This window comes from Cupressus sempervirens, chromosome 7 (assembly GCF_028749045.1).
Source record: "Cupressus sempervirens isolate cs-2001-9-10 chromosome 7, ASM2874904v1, whole genome shotgun sequence".
Lineage (NCBI taxonomy): Eukaryota > Viridiplantae > Streptophyta > Pinopsida > Cupressales > Cupressaceae > Cupressus > Cupressus sempervirens.
Genome location: NC_143124.1, coordinates 820323947 through 820342804, shown reverse-complemented (window position 1 = coordinate 820342804; position 18858 = coordinate 820323947). Strand labels below are relative to the sequence as shown.

At 34.9% G+C, this 18858-nt stretch overlaps 1 pseudogene; it reads left to right on the top strand.

Annotated features, from left to right (window-relative positions):
* Nucleotides 1-3: 3 nt before the first annotated feature.
* On the top strand, nt 4-8265 carry LOC149549912 (pyruvate decarboxylase 1-like; annotated as a pseudogene).
* Nucleotides 8266-18858: the final 10593 nt, after the last annotated feature.

Sequence of the window (18858 nt, the reverse complement as noted above, 5' to 3'; positions counted from 1 at the left end):
ATAATGGCCACTGGTAGTTCTTGTGAAAATTCCTTCTCATACTAATTTTCTTAATTTCTACAGTAAAAGTGTTAAAGTTGACTTTTTTATTTTTTTCCATCCTTAATTCTTCTTTTACTGTGTGACTTTTAAGAATAGTTGAAGCTTATCTAAATAGTTTTCTATCCAAGTGTCAGCTTTTAAATCGTTTGTTGTGGATGTAGACTATACAAAACATCCTCCAAACTATGATGTAATGTTTCTGATCTTCTCAAACATTCTGAATGGTACTCCACTGCTAGAAGCAATTAAAATTAACATAGATTAAGACAAGTCTCAAGTTGTGAGTCTTCTACTGGAACAATGCTAGGTAGTTCCTGTTAGTTGCTAGTTATCTTAGCAAATCAGTGGGGATTTTGTTTCAGTTACAATCACCATTTATAAAATCAGTTCCATGTAGTGTGGAGGCTAAAGAAGCACTTGATGCACAAAGGTGATGTCTTTTAAATTGAAAACAAAAAAATACTTACTTTTCAGCTACGGGTAAAAAGGAATGCTACTAAAACAATCTAAAATTTGACATTCGCCCTCAAGTTTATACCTGTTGTAGCCTTGTGGATAAAAACACTTTGAGTGTGGAATGTAGGGATAAAAATTTAATCTATAAAATCTACTAGCTATTTCAACTTTTAGCTTATTGTTTACTTTGTGTGACAATGGATAATATAGACTGTCGAAATTGATGTGTAATTTTATGGAGAGGCATGTCAGAATATGGATAAATACTTAGCATGAACTCCATGGATAAATAGCATGATTACACATGTCAATTAAAGGTATGATGCTATAATTTCTTCCCTTTTTTCATATTTTTGGTGGAACATGCTATTTTATGCTAAAACCTTCATACCATATAATAATCCACTATTTAGTACTGATCTTTATATCTATATCATCTAACATATTTCAAACTTTTCATAGGTTGCAGGACACATCAAAGGCAACAAAGGTGAGGTTGGAAAAGGTTGGGCAGCACAAACTTGGCTCTGGGGGATATTCGAAAATCAAAGCACGCGTTGTAAGTAGCAATAAATGAATTGCAAAGAAAAATGATTTATAAAATGAAAATAATTTTGTTAATTAATAAAAAAATGCAGGGTGCTGATTTTAATCTGGAGGCCACAGAAGAACACAAAAAAATTGCCTTCAAGCAAGGCTATGCAATGGTGGCTGAATGCCTACGATAAACTTCCATTGCCCCAACCAAACAGTCTCCTGCATCATGTGCACAGGTAAATATGCCAACATATATATTAGAAATTGAATACTTGAGCAAAAATTTAGTTGATAATAATGTGCATGACATTGCAATGCAGCCTGTTAATCGTGACACAGATCATATGCAGCATCATGAAGCCCCTGATGTGCATTGTACTATCGATGGAGGTGCTCATTTGTTATTTAAAACTAATTATATAATTATTAATAAAATTTAACATCTTTAATTGAACTTGGTGTAACCTTTTTTTGTTGAGGATATAGAATCATGTCATGCTGAATGAGTGCCGGAGGATGTTCAGACTGATCAGCAGGTAGATCATGTCACACATTCAGGTAAAGAAAATCTATGTTTTGTTCTTTTAAATTAATTTATTGATTTATAGTTCTTTTACTTAAATAAAAACTCATAATTCACTAATATAAAATGGTGCGAATTTAACCCATGGAGTACTTGTTATTGCAGCGGACCCCCCTTTGGTGCAACAACCTCATGATGTTCCTGAACGGATGAGGAGGAGACATGTGTTAGAACCAGTACAGGAGAGGGATGATGAGGACATTGATATTCCTCTTAGAAATTTTATGAAAAAAAGAAACGGCAAGAGAGCAAAAAAGAAATGATTATTCATGAATGACTTACTCTTGAATATTGTTAATGAATATTGTGTTAATGAATATTATTCATTAATGTTGGGTGTTAATGAATTATTTAGGAATGACTCATGCTTGAATGTTGCATGTTAATGAATTATTCATGAATGTTGTGTGTTTATGAATTTTATGTGTTAATGAATGTTATCATGTGATTATAATGATTGAATGCTATATTTCAAAAATGGATGAATTGAATGTTATTAAATGTTAATGGGGATGACGAGGACATTGATATTCCTCTTAGAAATTTTATGAAAAAAAGATACAACAAGAAAGCAAAAAAGATATGATTATTCATGAATGACTTACTCTTGAATATTGTTAATGAATATTGTGTTAATGAATATTATTCATTAATATTGGGTGTTAATGAATATTGTGTTAATGAATTATTCATGAATGACTTAATTTTGAATTATTCATGAATGTTGTGTGTTTATGAATTTTACGTGTTAATGAATGTTATCATGTGATTATAATGATTGAATTTTATATTTCAAAAATGGATGAATTGAATGTTATTAAATGTGAATAGGGAATTTAGAGTGATGTTAGGGGGGGGGGAGGGGCCAAATGAGCTTCCACCTTCACGTGGTTGGCCCTATTAAGTAGAGAATATTTAACTATTCTTGAAACCAAGTGAAGCTCAAACTTTAATCTGAAAGCTTATAGTTAATAGTGACAACCAATTAGCAAGTCGAAATGAAGTTCTTCGTTACAGGTACCTTTTTAGTTTTTAAAGCACAATATCATGTTTTAATATTGTATAGTTTTTTTTCTTAAGTTAAAGTATTCTTTTACTATAACAACATAATTTATGACCATTTTAGTAACTATTCTAACATCGCTTTATGACAAATCTTGTTTTGGCAAAGATGGCGATATGTGGTGCTGTCTATTCCTTGGGAGATTGGATTGCATAGTTCTATATCTCAACATCAACATGGAAAATGGTGTGAAATTGCACTTTCTTTAGTCGTGGTTGCATACCTACTGCACTCTTTCATTTGAAAAATGAATAGAAATACCATATCTAGTAGCTTCTCTATGTTGTATTCATTTATTGGTAATGATTCAATGTCATGCCATTTGATGGTAGCTTCTAGAGTTTCATTTTGTTGTAAGGTGTGTCTTATCTTTTCAAGTTTGTATACTCCATTTGGTAGTTTGGTATTAATTGATGATGTCTTGGATCTTCTACCTTCATTGTAGTCTTCATCATCATCCAACTTTTTGTTTGGTATTTTCCATGTTATTCTCTATTTCCATGGTCTTCAGCATGGTTGTGTATTTTATCTATCTAGTTCAAAGACTCTATGTGCCTAAGGTGGAAGCCATTTAGAACTAACAATTGGAGAGATCATGTTTCCCCTTGTAAAACTAGAAAATGTCACGAGTTTAAGGTCAAGAAGGAAGAAGTCATAACATTTTGAGTAGAAAAATATGCTTAAAATTACATATTTAGTTGATTCTTTGGTGAAGTTTCTTATTTCAATTCAATTTATTTTGGTTGTCAACCAAATTCCTAACTCCAATGTATATTGTATTTCAGTGCTACATTTTCATAGGGATCTAAGTAAAATGATAGTTGACTATTATTTATATTTGAGAATTTGTGTTGTGCCTTACTATGATCCTCTAATAATAGAGGACAAATAAATCTAAATTTGTTTCTCATGTCCCATGTTCGATGCTTCTTCTTGTGTAACTAACCACTTTTGATGTGGGTTATGAACTCTAATGCTAGTATGCTATTACACTGCCATTTATTATAGAGTAGATATAATAATTATCTCTGAATATACTGTAAGGGTCTCTAAGCATGAGTAAAGCAGTATTACATAACGTAGATCTGAACTCAAAATTTATGATGTTTTCCACTCTGGAGAAAGAGGGGAACTTAATAGACTCGTAACACACCCCATTAGAAGAGATCCATTGGATGGTTTTTGTTGGGGTTTGACTCTCCTAGTGTAGTGCTAAGCTAGGCTTCTAGGTGCTAGGATATTTTCTCTTGTTGGTGGTTCTAGACCCGCTGAATGCTCTAGATAATTGTCTGTCAAATTTTGGTTGAAGGAGCTATGCTTGGGCTATCAAGTCTTATGCAAATTTTGTCCTATTTTGTGGTGATAACATGAACTTTTATCAGTACAGAAGTATGGTCTATAAATTCTTAGAGTCTCTAGTGCCTCTAAGATTTACACCGTTGGGTGACTAATTCGTTGAAGTCCCTAATGTTTGGTGACATTGAGCTATACCTATGTGAGTTATGTTTGGGTTTTCCTTCCTCATCTTCATTTCACTTTTGTGAGTTGGTTTGCCCGAGGCCATTGGAAATTCCCTTTGCTAGTTCCTAAAATTGGATGGATCTAGTACAATTTTGGGCTATTCTATGTTTGTATTCTAGTTCAAATAGAGATCTCTCCACTTCAATCATGGTTGATGAGAGGCCACGGGTGAAGCATTGAATATGAGGGTTTTCCATTTTGTTGTAGAGATTGCATCTCTATAGGATACATGCCTAATGATTGCCATTTTGTGTCAGATAGGTGTTGTCACTTGATGGAGGGCCATGGAAAATGACCATTTGCAATTAGAGCTTCTGATTCTGTTTTAGATTTTCCTTTTGAGGACTTGTTTTATAATGAAGAGAAATTTTTTTTTGATTATATTGATGCTTCTCATGCTGTTGGTCTGAGCTAGACTTCTATCGCTTCCATTCTTGTTACAATTTTGGATGTTAGACCATATTTCAGGTGCGATGCCCACTAGCCTTGTGGCCTATGTTGTTGAAGTTACTGTTCCCACTTCTATTTTGAACAAAATTCTATTGATAATGCTGACTCTTAAATAATCACTCTTGGGCCTTGTTGACAGGTTGTAGTGGGGTTTCCTTTGTTGCAATCCTAACAATAGCGTTGCTTAGACTTTTGTCCAAGTGCATAGGAAAAGGTTTATTTTGTTGTGTTGTTGATGCCCTATGTTTATGCTTTCATCCCTTATTTGTGTAAAGGTTAACAACCCCTTGTTTTGGCTGTTATAGAAAAACAACATATTAATATCATCCTTTCAGATTGAACAATACTAGACGAGTAATGATACTATCTTGAAAAATACAAGAAGCCAAGACTACAATATACACTCGTTTGATGAAGCAAATAAAATACTTCCAACAATAATTAGTCAGAACTATCAAAGTGAATTTTTAGGATTGTATAAACACAATTGGAAAATGGATCAAGAAGATTTCATGTCTTTCTCATGGGTGGCAACTTTGGTTATTATGTGTAAAATTGACCTCATTCTTTTAACAATTATTTTCATGTTATCCGTAGAATTATTTTTTATCATTTAAGTTTCTTGTTCTTGCAAGATGAACTATGAGATGCAGTGTTACTGGTGTTTGCAAATAAGTAGGATATTCCCAATGCAATGAATGTTGCAGAGATCATGATAAACTTGGGATGCATTCTCTTAGGTAGCGACACTTGTGAGTATTACATTCTTTATAATTTTCAGTATTAAAAATTCTAGATACTAATCATCTATTATGCTGCACTATTTCTACTTTGCATATAGTTTATCATCACTCTAGTAAATGAGAAAAAAATTGGAATGTTTAGTGTTGCTTGTGAAACAACTTGTATCATGTCCTAAGGTATATACAAAGCATATGTGATTGTTTGTTAGAAATAAATCCTTTTATTTTAGTTCTTATGGCTTTTGTTTTATTTTGCAGGTTTGAAAGATTACAATCAAATAGGGTTCAAGAATTTTGTATTACAAAAACGTCTTATTTCTTTATTGATACAGATAGATTGAGGAGGCAAAAATTCAGTTTTGATGCATACTCATATGTAGGATGCAAACTTATTTTGATGTGACATTATGTTTGTTCTCTTTCACATTTTACTATCAATTTTCTATCCAATTTAATGACCCAAAACTACTGAGAAAAATTGTGAAGGTACTGATCATGCCATTTCTGTAGTGCTTATTGAGAGTAAGCTAGTTTATATCAGCATTAGCTATAATCTCCCTTGCATTCCACACCATACATTTTATGATGAGCCTATTCCATTATGGCTCACTCCCAAGTGGGCTTTTTTCTTCCTTTTAGGTAAATTAGTTTCTTCTACATGGACTTTTTGTTTTGATTCTACTTTTTTTAGCATCATTATTTAGAATCTCACTCTTTGATTCATCATCAGAATGTAAGAACATAAAAATATGTAAACTGTATTTTTGTAGTTGCAGATTGCAAGTTTTTTCTCATATTACATATTTTGTATGCTTAGACAATGGATCATAGTATGATCTAAATCATTGATATTAAAAAATACAAAATACATACACAATCAAAATCGAAAAGCCATACATAATATTCAAATAGACTGTGGAAATTTGATTAGTTTGGAATTAGTTTTAATTTTTGTACTTGTACAATGTCATACATGTCTAAGTATTAAATGTGTGAGTTATTCATGTTGTGGATCTCGGCCTCTTGTTTCCGACTAAAAATTTTCTTTTGAGGGGTGATCAAGATTTTTTAGTCTTTGGCCTCTTGTCTTCTTTGTATTTTCAAGATCTTAATGTCCGTAGGTTTACTTTGGTTTGGTTGATCAAAATTTTCATTTGTAGAATCAATGAAACATGTTTGAGGGTTTTTTCATTCATATTATTTTAAATGTTGTCAGATTAGTTTTCTCATTATACTATATTCAACTCTTCCTTAGTTGATCTAGTGTATATCTTTTAGCATGCATGGTTCACCACACACACTATTTCCAATACTTTGTTTGATAGTAGTAAGGTTTAAATTATCATTCAAGACATTGGGTTGATGTGTAAACTTTATTCCCTTTTCATTGTTTCTTAATGTGTGTGTACCCTTTGCAAAATGAATTTAGAAGTGTGCTTTTTGTTTTGTTTCACCATGACATGTTCTTATAGTTTTCCAATGTTTGAAAGTTCTTGGTGGGTCACAAAATCCATTAATTAAATTGAAAGCAAGGTTTGTATGTCATGAAACTCTTGCATTGCTCATTGCATTTGAAGCCACTTGTAACTTTTTTTTTTAATAGTTTTTTTGGCTAGCATGAACTATAGGCTAAGCAATCCAAGAAGTTTGGAAGTAGCTGTGGAAACAACTATAGAGTTCCTAAATGCAACAGTTAAGCAAGTGTTGGTTAGGGGTCCAAAGTTGAGGGTTGTTAAGGAAAAAGATGCATTTACGAAATTGAAAAATGCTTCAGGTTATGTTGTGGCCACAATGCCATCGACTAAGGATAAAGTTTCAGAGACTCTTCCACATTTCATAAGAACTTACTGGGGTGTAGTCGATACTGCATTCTGTGCTGAAATAGTTGAGTCTGTAGATTCTTACTTATTTGCAAGCCCCATTTTTAATGAATATAGCTCAATGGGATATTCATTACTCTTGAAGAAGGAGAAAGCTATAATTGTGTAGCCTAATCTGGTAACTATCACAAATGGACCTACTTTTGGGTGTATATTAATGAAAGACTTCTTAGAAGCCATCACAAAGAAGTTGAAGCACAATACAATGGCCTTCAATAATTATTAACATATATTTGTGCCTCACGGTGTTCCCTTGAAAGGTGCTCCAAATGAGGCTCTTAGATTCAAATTGTTATTCAAACACATCTAGGTAAAATTATTGAGAATCACTACATATCATAAAATGACTTATGGTTCAGTCGGTACTTCAATCCTTGGTTTTTTTGTTGCTCCCATAGATTAATGAGTAAACACTTCTTATTTGTAGGCCATGCTATCAAATGAGACAGTTGTCATTGCAAAAAATGGTGACTCTTGGTTCAACTTCCAGAAGCTTAAACTCCCAGAGAAATGCAGGTAATGCAAAATCTCTTGCAAAAGTTTATATAATTAAATTTCTGACTCATTTATTTTGATGATGGATCATAGTGTATGATTTAAAATGTTGATCTAACCAAGAAACTATTGAAAAAAAAAATTTCAACAACAAAGTTCATAAAATTATAATACATGATTTGTCTAACTGACTAGCTTGTTACCTGTAAGTCACAAATTTGCGCTGAAATAGTTCCTACAATTTATTGCAATTATTTATTCCCCTATTTGGAATTGGTTATCAGGTTTAGTTTGAAGAATCAGTAATTTGTGACATTATTTTTCTCAAGGCTTGTGCCAATGTTGAATGATTCATTCTAATGTTGATTTTGTAGGTATGGGTTTCAGATGCAGTATGGATCAATTGGTTGGTCTGTTGGAGCTACACTGGGATATGCTCAAGCATTGTACAGGATGAGTTTAAGGCCCAATCCCATCACCTTGAGAGGATCGTAAGGCTTGTATTCCATTTTCATTGATATTCCCCAAAACCATTTGTATCTCTACTAGCATACTTCCTTCATTGCAATAGTCTTTGAATATCTATTCTTGCTATTACAATCAATGCTAGCAAAGCTTTAACACACAAATCCACTCAGAGTTTCAAAAGAGAACTAAGGTTAGATTGAAGGATGTGGAATTTCATTCTCTCTCTAGACCATGTGGCAACAATTTTAGCAATTTTGCAGTACCACCTAGAATACTTAAATGATGCCCTAATTCTTTGTCATTGCTTATTCCACAAAGTGCCCGTAATATAGAACTTTGTATAACATAGTGCCCCTCATAACCAGTCTATGTTGTACTACTATTAACTAAATACATAATTCCTCCCTACTACCCTCAACCCTTAAGCATACTTGGATTTCTCAATGGTTTCATAGTACTTGCACTTAAATCAGTTTTATTAAGTGTCTATTGACTGCACATCTTTTCTTGTGTTTTTCTACAAACACAATATTTTAGAATAATTTCTAAATCCATTTGCAATCCCTGAATGATACATGATGTCCAAGTTTCAGCTATTTAATTGCAATTATTGAGTTTCTAAAGGATCCATGTAATTCATCATTTTATGAAAGATTCAATTAGTTTAGTAAATCTTTCTTTCTAGTTGCAAAAAAATGCAATAACTATATGCAAGAATAATGAACTGAAAAGTGATCCAAACTAAACTGAATCAAATATCAACACACCTAACAAGAAAAATGACACACATTAGCGCTAAATTTTTCATCCAGTAAAACAATAAAATAAACACAATTGCTATTAAAATCTTGTACTACCTTTTTATGTTTATCGCTTACCTATTTGCAACTCCACAATCGATATTGGCAGTCTCTTGCCCTCACCGTGCAATTGAATTACTTTAGTTTTATTGGTGCAACTGAACTACAAGTGCCTTTTGTATTGTTGACAAATCGTAAGCTTTCAACTTTTGTGAAGCCATTACGGATGCAAATGAACAACTGGTGAGGTGTCAATTTTAAGGCAATTTTTTGTTTCTATAATGTACAGTTCAATTGCTAGAAATATTTCATCTAGATTGTTAATTGATAGATTGTTAACTTTTCATGTCATTTTCTACTTTGGTTGGGTAGTTCTCCTTGCATTTGTAAATCGTAAATCTTGCTGCAATCTTTAGCCTAATGACAGTTTGGTATTACATCCAAGGCGATAACATAGTTGACTTAAAACTTTGCATTAAAGAAAACATCAAAGGATAATATTTGAATTGTGGATATTTGTAAATTATGTGGTTTTAGACATAGTTATAGTTATATATGCGCTCTTATGATGATGTGATTAGGACTGTAAGTTTTTTTTGTCACGTTTATCTATTTGAAAAATAGATGAAATTATTGGCTTTCATTCCTGATAAATAATTCTTTCCTAATTCTATTCTTCCCTGTAGGAACCAAAATTTAGAGGTGCTATGCCAATTATTGCAAATGCTTTGCTCTCATAGGAGCCTTTTAAACTGCACAAAATTTGAGTTGTAAAGCATAATTGCTTGGTGGAGACTTAGGATATCGTGCACATTTCTTCCTCCTTCCCATTGTTTTGTATGAAATAAATCATGTGACAAATGAAACAATGGTGTGGAGGTAGAAATGTGCACGATACCCTGACTCTCATGCACTGAGAAATTATGCTTTAGAATCAAGTTTTGTGCAGTTTAGAAGGCTCCTATGAGAGAAAAGCTTTTACAATAAATGGGATAGCTAATCAAAATTTCTACATATCTTCGTCTCAATTTCGACACAAATGCAATATTTTGGTCAAAATTTTGACGCAAAATTGGTCCACTTTGGCATTGCGTATATGCCACCGGAGGAGAAATTTGGATTCGTCGCAATTTGACGCACCACTATGAAGGTTTACGTCGAAATTTTGATGAGCACCACTAGAAAATGAGTTAATATCACTTCAGCTTGGACCAGGGAAAGCGATGAAATTCGTGTCGGTAAGTTGACCAATATGTTGTCAAAATTTTGACGTGGAATGTATGTGGCAAAAAATTGACCAAAAAAGACCAACAACAAGCTTGGTTGCCTTATCGACCTACTCTTGTCAAAATTTTGACCTTTTTGCGTTAAAATTCAAGCCTAAATTTACTAGTGGAAGGGAGCTCAATTTCGATGGGTAAGACAAACGTAGAACCATAAACAAGGGCAAATGGAGTGGCTCTTATGTTGGTATGGATGGAGGTATGGTAGGCCCAAAGGGCAGGAACAAGATGGAGGTGCCAATCATGGCCAACTGCATCAACGATTTTCTTTAGGCTTTTCAAAACGGTTTTATTAGTAGCTTTAGCTTGGCCATTTCCTTAGGGGTAGTATTTGGTGGAAAAATGTTGGGTGATTCTGAATTTCCTACACAATGTGGCAACTTCCTAATTTTTGAAAGGGGTTCCATTATCAGTCATAATATCTTGAGGTATACCAAAATGATAAATAATGTAGTTCAAGATGAACTCCAAAATTTGTTTTTCAGTGGTGTAGGTTAATGGAATAGCCTCAACCCACTTTGTGAAGTATTCAGTGGTGACAATAATATACTTGTGGCCATTTGAGGAATTTGGGTATACTTGACCAACAAGATCGAATCCCTAGCAGGAAAAGGGCCATGGAGTGATGGTGGGTTGGAGGTCTTGGGTGGGAGTGTGTATCAAATCACCATGCTACTAACAAGGGACACATCTCTTTACAAAATGATAGGCATCTACTTCCATAGTAGGCCAATAGTAACCCATTCTAAGAAGCTTTTTTACTAACGTAAGGCCACTAGAATGGGCACCACAAATCCCTTGGTGGACCTCTTCTAACATCATTATGTCTTCATCTAAATTGACACATTGAAGGAGGGTTCCATCAAAATGTTTTCGAAAAAGTGTGTCACCTAGGATGGTATATCGGGCATTGCAATGAATGAATGTTTTTCTCTAATTTGGGGTGAGGGTTATGGGAATGGTTTTGTGATGTAAATAGGAAAAAATGTCGGCGTACCATGGAGACTCAGGACCAATAATCTCACACACCAAATCTAAATCGGTTTGCTCATAAGTAGGAATAAAAATATTCTCAACAAGAAACTCACATTTAGGCCTATATTCTGGCATGGAAATCATGGAGGAAATAGTAGCCATAGCATCTACTACTTTGTTATTAGCCCTTGGGATCTGCTGAAAAACTAGCTCTGTGAAGTGTTGTTTAAGATCCTTGACTATCCTACGGTATGGCAACAATTTCTCATCCTTAGTGTCGTATTCATCTGTAACTTGTTTAATGAAAAATTGTAAGTCTCCAAAGACAAGAAGGCTTTTGATATTCCATCTAATAGCTTGATGCAACCCTGTGACTAAGCCTTCATACTCACCTATATTGTTTGTGCAAGGGAATGATATCTTCTAAGACTTAGGAATGAGATCTCCTTGTGGTGTAATAAATAAAATTCCTACCCTCAATCCCTTTTGTGTGAATGAACCATCAAAAAATAGTTTCCATGGTGTAGTGGAGGTAACAGTCATAATGGTGTCATCTAGAAAATTTGCTACTATGGGATGGTCTCCTAGAAGAGGAGCTTCATCAAGTTGGTCTGCAATTACTTGTCCCTCAATGGCCTTACATTCTTTATAAACAATGTTGAACTCACTCAAAATCAAGACCCATTTTGCGACTCGACTAGTAAGGGAGGCTTTTGATAGCAAATATTTGAGTGGATCTATCTTGGCAATGAGATGTGTAGTATGATTAAGCATGTAATGGTGTAGCTTCTGCATGCAAAAGACTATTGCCAAACAAGCTCTCTCAATAGTAGTGTAGTTCAACTCATAACCAACTAATTTTTGACTAAGATAGTATATAGCTTGCTCATTACCATTGTCATCTAATTGTGCCAAAAGAGTACCTAAGACAACCAAAGTGTCTGAAATGTATAGGATCAATGGTTGACCTACAATTGGAGGGACTAGAACTGAAGGATTAGCCAAGTATGCCTTAATTTTTTCAAATGCTTCCTGACATAGACAATCCAACTAAAACTTAGTGTCCTTGCAAAGTAAATGTTGAAGAGGATGAACCTTATCTACTAATTGAGCCACAAATCATCTGATGGACTGTAAATTTCCTTGAAAACTGTAGAGTTGTTTCAATGTGGTAGGTGGAGGCATTTCCATGATGGCTTTGACTTTAGCTAGATCTACCTCAATACCTCTTCTTGACACAATGTAGCCTAAAAAATTGTCTGATTTGACCCTAAACACACATTTCTTAGGATTTAGGTACACTTTATATTTCTCCAATCTTTCAAAAATGGTGGTGAGTACATCAATGTGGGACTCACGTGTCTTTGATTTTCCTAGGATGTCATCAACATAGTCCTACATTATGACATGTAGAAGATCATGGAATATTGTGGTCATTGCACATTGATAAGTGGAACTAGCATTTTTCAAGATAAAAGGCATGACTTGATAACAAAAGGTTCCCCAAGGGGTGGTAAATGTTCTTTTATGTTGATCTTCTTCTACAATTTTAATTTGATTATAACCAAAGAAGCCATCCATCAAAGACAACATCTCATGCCCAGCAGTCAAATCCACTATGATGTCTATGTTAGGAAGTGAAAAATCATCCTTAGGACATGTAAGGTTTAAATCTCAAAAATTTGAACACACACAGATGCCCCTAGATGCTTTCCCTATAGGAACAATGAACTTTGCCTCTAATATTTTCTGCAACTCTACTTTGACTAAAAGTGCTACCTTAGGATGCATTTTGCACAACTTTTGCTTCATTGGTTTAATCCTGGGATCTACTGTCAAGTGATGCACAACTAAATCTGTCTAAAACAAGCATATCTCTATATGACCATGCAAAACTGATTTTACCCTTTCTCAAGAATTCAGTCATTGCCTTTTGTTCTTTAGGACTTAGGGTGGCTGCAATGTAGGTGATTTGTGGATTATCCTCTGTACCCAAGCTAACTGGAATTGTGTCCTCATTCAAAATGGATGAATTTTTTGGTGGTAAAGATCTAAATGGAAATTCAATCTCTCCCTCTTCTAGCACCTCAAGGAGTTTTTCACCAGAAGATGCATCCTTTATTTTATCTTTTTCCTCATCCAAAAGTGCCCTAGAAGAGTTTTCACTAGAGGATGTTTCTTTTATTCTTCCATTTTTATTTTCTTTTTCACTTTTGTGACTAAGAGAGTTGACTTGGTTACCAAATTAGGCTTCCTCATTGTATTGGATCTCATGTTTGTAATCTTGGAGATTCTTAAGGCCAAAGAGTGCCATCATTGCCTCATCAGACTTACAGATATTGAAAGCTGGTGGTGTGTCCTGAAGTTCCCAGTCTATCATGTCAGGGTTGGTGAGAGGTAGGTTGGTGGATGAAAGGTCAGCTATGCTAATGGAATGGACATGGGTATATAGGTCATCTTCAATGTATTTGAAGGGTATTTTGAAGAATTTCTCCTCGTCAGTCTTAGAATCAGATTCAACCATACAATAGTTGTTAGCAAAGGATACCTTGGGTTTAATGGATCCCAAACCACATCCTTTAGGATAGCTATTAGCTTCTAGGGGTTGTCTAATTCCATCTTCTTTAGGCCCAAGGCTGGTACCATGATATCCCATGTTTTTGATAATGGGAGGGGCCTTAACATACTTATCCTTGGGGAACTAGACAGGTTCATCTTTTCCATCATAGTATAGCCAATCCAAGATATTAGATTCCATGTGCTCATGACTAAGTGAACCCCAATGTTAAAATGTGGTCTTGTTAATATGAATGGTTTCCTTGTTTGTAGGAGGTGGTAATTGTGAAGGTTTTCCAAAGGAATGAGGCGAGAGTGGTAGCTGTCCAACACACAAGGCATTTTCAAACTTATACTCTTCCATTCCTAAATCAGTAAAAGTAACCTTCTTCCCTATAGTATTGACCTTAGTATCTTCCACCTTTTCTTTTCCTTTATAGGAATTGGAATCATTATTGACTAACTCTAGCATTTTTGTGGAAGGTGATTCTATTTCTGTGAGAGGCTTAGGTATACATTTAGCAAACTCAGTGATTGGGACAAAAATTTGCTAGTACACCTTCCAATATTTTACAAAAGGAGAAAGGCATGGGATCTCTTGGAATTGTGACCTCTCTCCCTTGGTGGGGGAATTCCAAGCATTGATGATAGGTAGATGGGACAACCTTTAGTGTATGTATCCAAGGTTGACCAAGAAAAATGTTATATGGAAAATCCAAGTCTAGAACATGGCATTCAATATTTATGATGGCTGATCCAACCTTTAGTGGTAACATGATAACCCCTTTTGATTCTCTTTCCCTTTCATCATATGCTTTGATTGTTATCCTCTTATTGACATCTAAGAGGTCCTCTGGAAGTCCCAAGAAATGAATCATCTTCAATGTACATCGGTTCAAACCAGATCCATTATCTATAAGGACTCTCTTAATCTTATGCCATTGTATAAGGACTTCAATGTGGAGCAACAAATTATGGTGGGGATTAAGAGCTTGGAAATCTTTATCTATGAAGACAAGGTGTTTTTGCGCGGCCAGGTTTCCAATCATGGTGGTGAATTGGGAGGAATTAATGTTTTTAGGAACATGAGACTCTGAAAGAGCCTTCTCCAAAATTTCTTTGTGGATGGGTGTGGTTAGGAGCTCAAGAATGGATATTTGTGCACAATTCTTACCTAACTAGGACAACACATCATAGCGAGAAGTGGGTCTTTGTGAAGTGGATGGTGCAGCAGGTGCATGTGGAACTGATGGATTAGTGTGATTGAGAGTCAGAACTTTCAATGTAAGTCTTCCTCATCAAGTGGTTGCATCACAATTGGCTGCTTGTAGGACAAGGGTATTCACATGAGTGTCTACCTCTTCAATGTGACCACACACAGAATCAAATCCACATATATCATTGGTTTCTATTTTACCACACAAATCCTTCTCCCCTTTGTTGGCCGTGGAATGTACCAAGTTTCAAAGTTCCTATAATTGTTGTGCTAAATCTTGGTTTGGTTGCACTTGTGACTATTGAGAATTTTCAATCCCACCTCCCAAGCTATAGGGAGCTTCAAACATATTATAGGGTGGTGGGAGTGCTCCACTTTGGCCAATGTATTGGTATGCAGTCGTTGGAATTGGCAAAGATGTTTTTACCATACTTGTTGGAATTTGTGAATAAGAAAAATACATTGATTGTGTTGGAATTTCCATCTATCGAGTAGAAATTTTCCCAATGTTTAAGCATTCCATAGTTGGACCTGTTAAGGTGGACTGCGAAATACTAGCAGGCATAGTAGTGTTGGGTATGACACTAATGATTTGTAGGATATGTTCCACACTTAATTGGAATGTTGGTTGTGTGGTGCCACTTGATGTAGATGTAGCACTAGTTGTCACTATTGGTCCTTGGCTAGATGCTTGGGTTGTATTTGGCAACACGGGAGCACCACCCTTTGTAATCTATCTAAAAAAGGTGGCCTCATCAAAGCTTGTAGGGACATTAACACCATCTTTAACCAAGTTTAAGAAAATCTCAATTTTGTTTATCGTAATAGAATTTTCCATCATTTCGACATTGTATGGATCTGCAAGGAATGTTCGAACATCATTAGGGATATTGTTGTTGTCAATAGGATTTTCCTCTTGGTATACTTCCTCATCATCATTTCCCAAAGTTTTGTTGCAAAAAGGATCTTTTGGTTCTTGTGTGGATGTTAAGCTTGGCATGCCAAAGTTTGAACTAGAGGGAAATCCTCCCACTAATGATGTTATGTGTGGAGGAAAAGGATTCTCCATCTCTTTTTTCCTTAATGAGTCCAATAAGTGAGACATGGGATTAAATGTAAATCTACTAGATCGTGTATGTACCATGCAATAATGACCAAAACAATGGATGGAAGACTATGGAAGAAAGAGGGGAATGTGGGAGAGAACTATTGAAACTTATGTGATGAAGGGGGTCAACAAGCTAAATGTAAACAAAAGACCTTGGTTTAGCAAACAAAGTGTGATTAATCACTATTTGGCGATGGACTTGTGATCCCAAATAAGTGATAGGTGTTTGCTTGTGGATAAAAGGTCTACTGTTGTGATCTCAGAAGGTGTTCTTATGCCAATGTCTTTAGGTTCAAATGATCAAATTCTCTAGAGGAAATTTGCAAATGGGAGACTATAAATGTGGAAAAAGGAAAATGGTATGTGAAAAATGTAGGTGTGGTGGTCACTTATATGGTTAACTCAATCCTCACTCACTGGGAACAAAAACCTAGGGTTTACTCTTACCAATTTCAAAGTTTTTCATTGTAATCAATTCTATCGCAGCAACCTTCTTTAGCTTCTTCTTTTTGGATGTCTTTGATAGCATATCAGAATTGTTTTTCACCATGTGCTAGATTTTTCCTTTCCTTGTAGACAAATGGTTTGTACAATTTTACATTCTTATGTTTGACTTTGTCGGTCATGGTAGGAACAAAACAAGACTCAGTTTCAAGGACAAACTATGACTAGATTCAACCAATTTCCAATACTAGACCAATATAAGACTTTTGAAAATAACCATGAGTCAAGAGGACCCACCTACCATTGTTTCACTCACTGAAGTTTAGCTCACAATTTCACTTGTTTTGCACTTGTTGGTTTTGAATGTTTAAAAAATTAGGCATGCAAAACATGCCAACAATCCTAATAAGGCTACAACTAGGATATACAAGGCTTATCTAAAGGGTGTCCTCGATATACACAAGGTACATGAGGCCCAAATATGTAGATAAAAGAAAATAATGCCACACAACTAGAGGGAGATGGTAACCCAAATCTCCTCCTTCACTTCCCAAAGGTATAAAGTTCTTTGGGGCTTAGCCAAGAGTGACAAGATTTTTCTTCCAAGAGAGGTGTCTTTCGATTCACCTCCTGATTTTTATACTCTGCCAGAACACTAGAGTTGAGGTCGTGCCAAGGGGTGATGATATCCCCAAGCAGGCCTCCTAAAAAAGAAAAACAAGACCACTTATTTCTTGTGCACCCAAGATCACCTAAAGGCGCGAGGGGAGAGAATACATAAGTGGCCTTGTGGTTTAAAAGACACACGTTCTTTCCTAATGAAGCTTTAGGTTTTGTAATCTACTTGAAGACACACGTGTTTAAAGCATACAATATTTTATTAAACTTGAAATCATTGTCAACATAAATGAAAAGCACAAATTTGTTAACAAGAAAGTAAATTGAGTGTGTGCATAAAAAAAATGCTGAAAATGAAATCAAATTTCCTTTGAGGCATTCAAGAGTATGTAAATTTATTTTAAACACCAATTCCAAATGTTTGCTAGCTTAGACATTCATGTCCATTCCCTTAAGGCATTCAAGAGTGTATGAGTTCATTTTAAGCACCAATTCCAAATGTTTTCTACCCTAAACATACATTCCAATGAAAAGATGGTTCATTCCTTAAGGGCATTCAAGATTGAGTTTTCTACCTAAACATCCATTCTAATGAAATATGAGTAAATTTCTTTAAGCTATTCAAGATTGGATGGAAAGTTTTGCCTTTAGGAACTCAAGAGTGTGTTTGGAGATTACTCATTAATTTGTAGCATTCATTCAAAGGACAAATGATTATAACATGCAAATTAATTAACCTTTACTCCTAAAGTGATAAAGATCACTACTAATTTCCTTAGTGACAAAAATCACTATTGGTTTGTTTTAAGTCTTTCAAGGTCTATTTTCTACATGAAAATTCATCAGCAATCCCTACAAACCACTAGTTAGCGAATAATAATGTTTCAAAGTTTCACAACTCTGTCAAAAAGTGCAAATGACAGATCATAGGAGTAGACGACAGTACGTGCAGATGCAAAAAATATGCAGATGCTTAACTGCAGAGATGACAAAAAGAAAAAAGGTACAACTAGTAGTCAAGTACTTTTGTCATACATAGACGAAAGATGAAGATCAGAGACACTAAAATGTAGACGACAAAAGGACATCAAGCACACAACATAGACAACTTAAAAATCGTAGACGACAGAAGACTACGTGCATATGACAAATTAATTTTTGAAATTAAAAAACCCACCCCCAATGCAGATCACAGAATAACATACATAGATGCTAAAACTATTTTCTCAAATACAATGTAGAGAGGCTAATATGCGTAAACGTTGGTCTATAGAGATGATAGACTGCAGACAACACTACGTTCGACGCAGATGACAATGTGAGGTTTTTTGTGATGGACTGCAAATTCTTGATGGATTTTTGAGATGAAAACAAGGATGTGGGTCCCACCAGGCATGCCAAAATGTATGCTAGAAAATTATACCTGTTGGAAGTAAAGGTTAACAAATAAACATTAGTTGATGTGCATGCATTAAAGATTCAATAATGAAATAAAAATTAACTAACATTTGCTTGAGTTTTGCAACTTAAAGAAACCAACAACTCAAGTCCTCAAGCAACCTCAAATATCTCAACAAAGGCACCCATGAGAGACCTTGTTGGTGTGTTGGATTGGAGGGA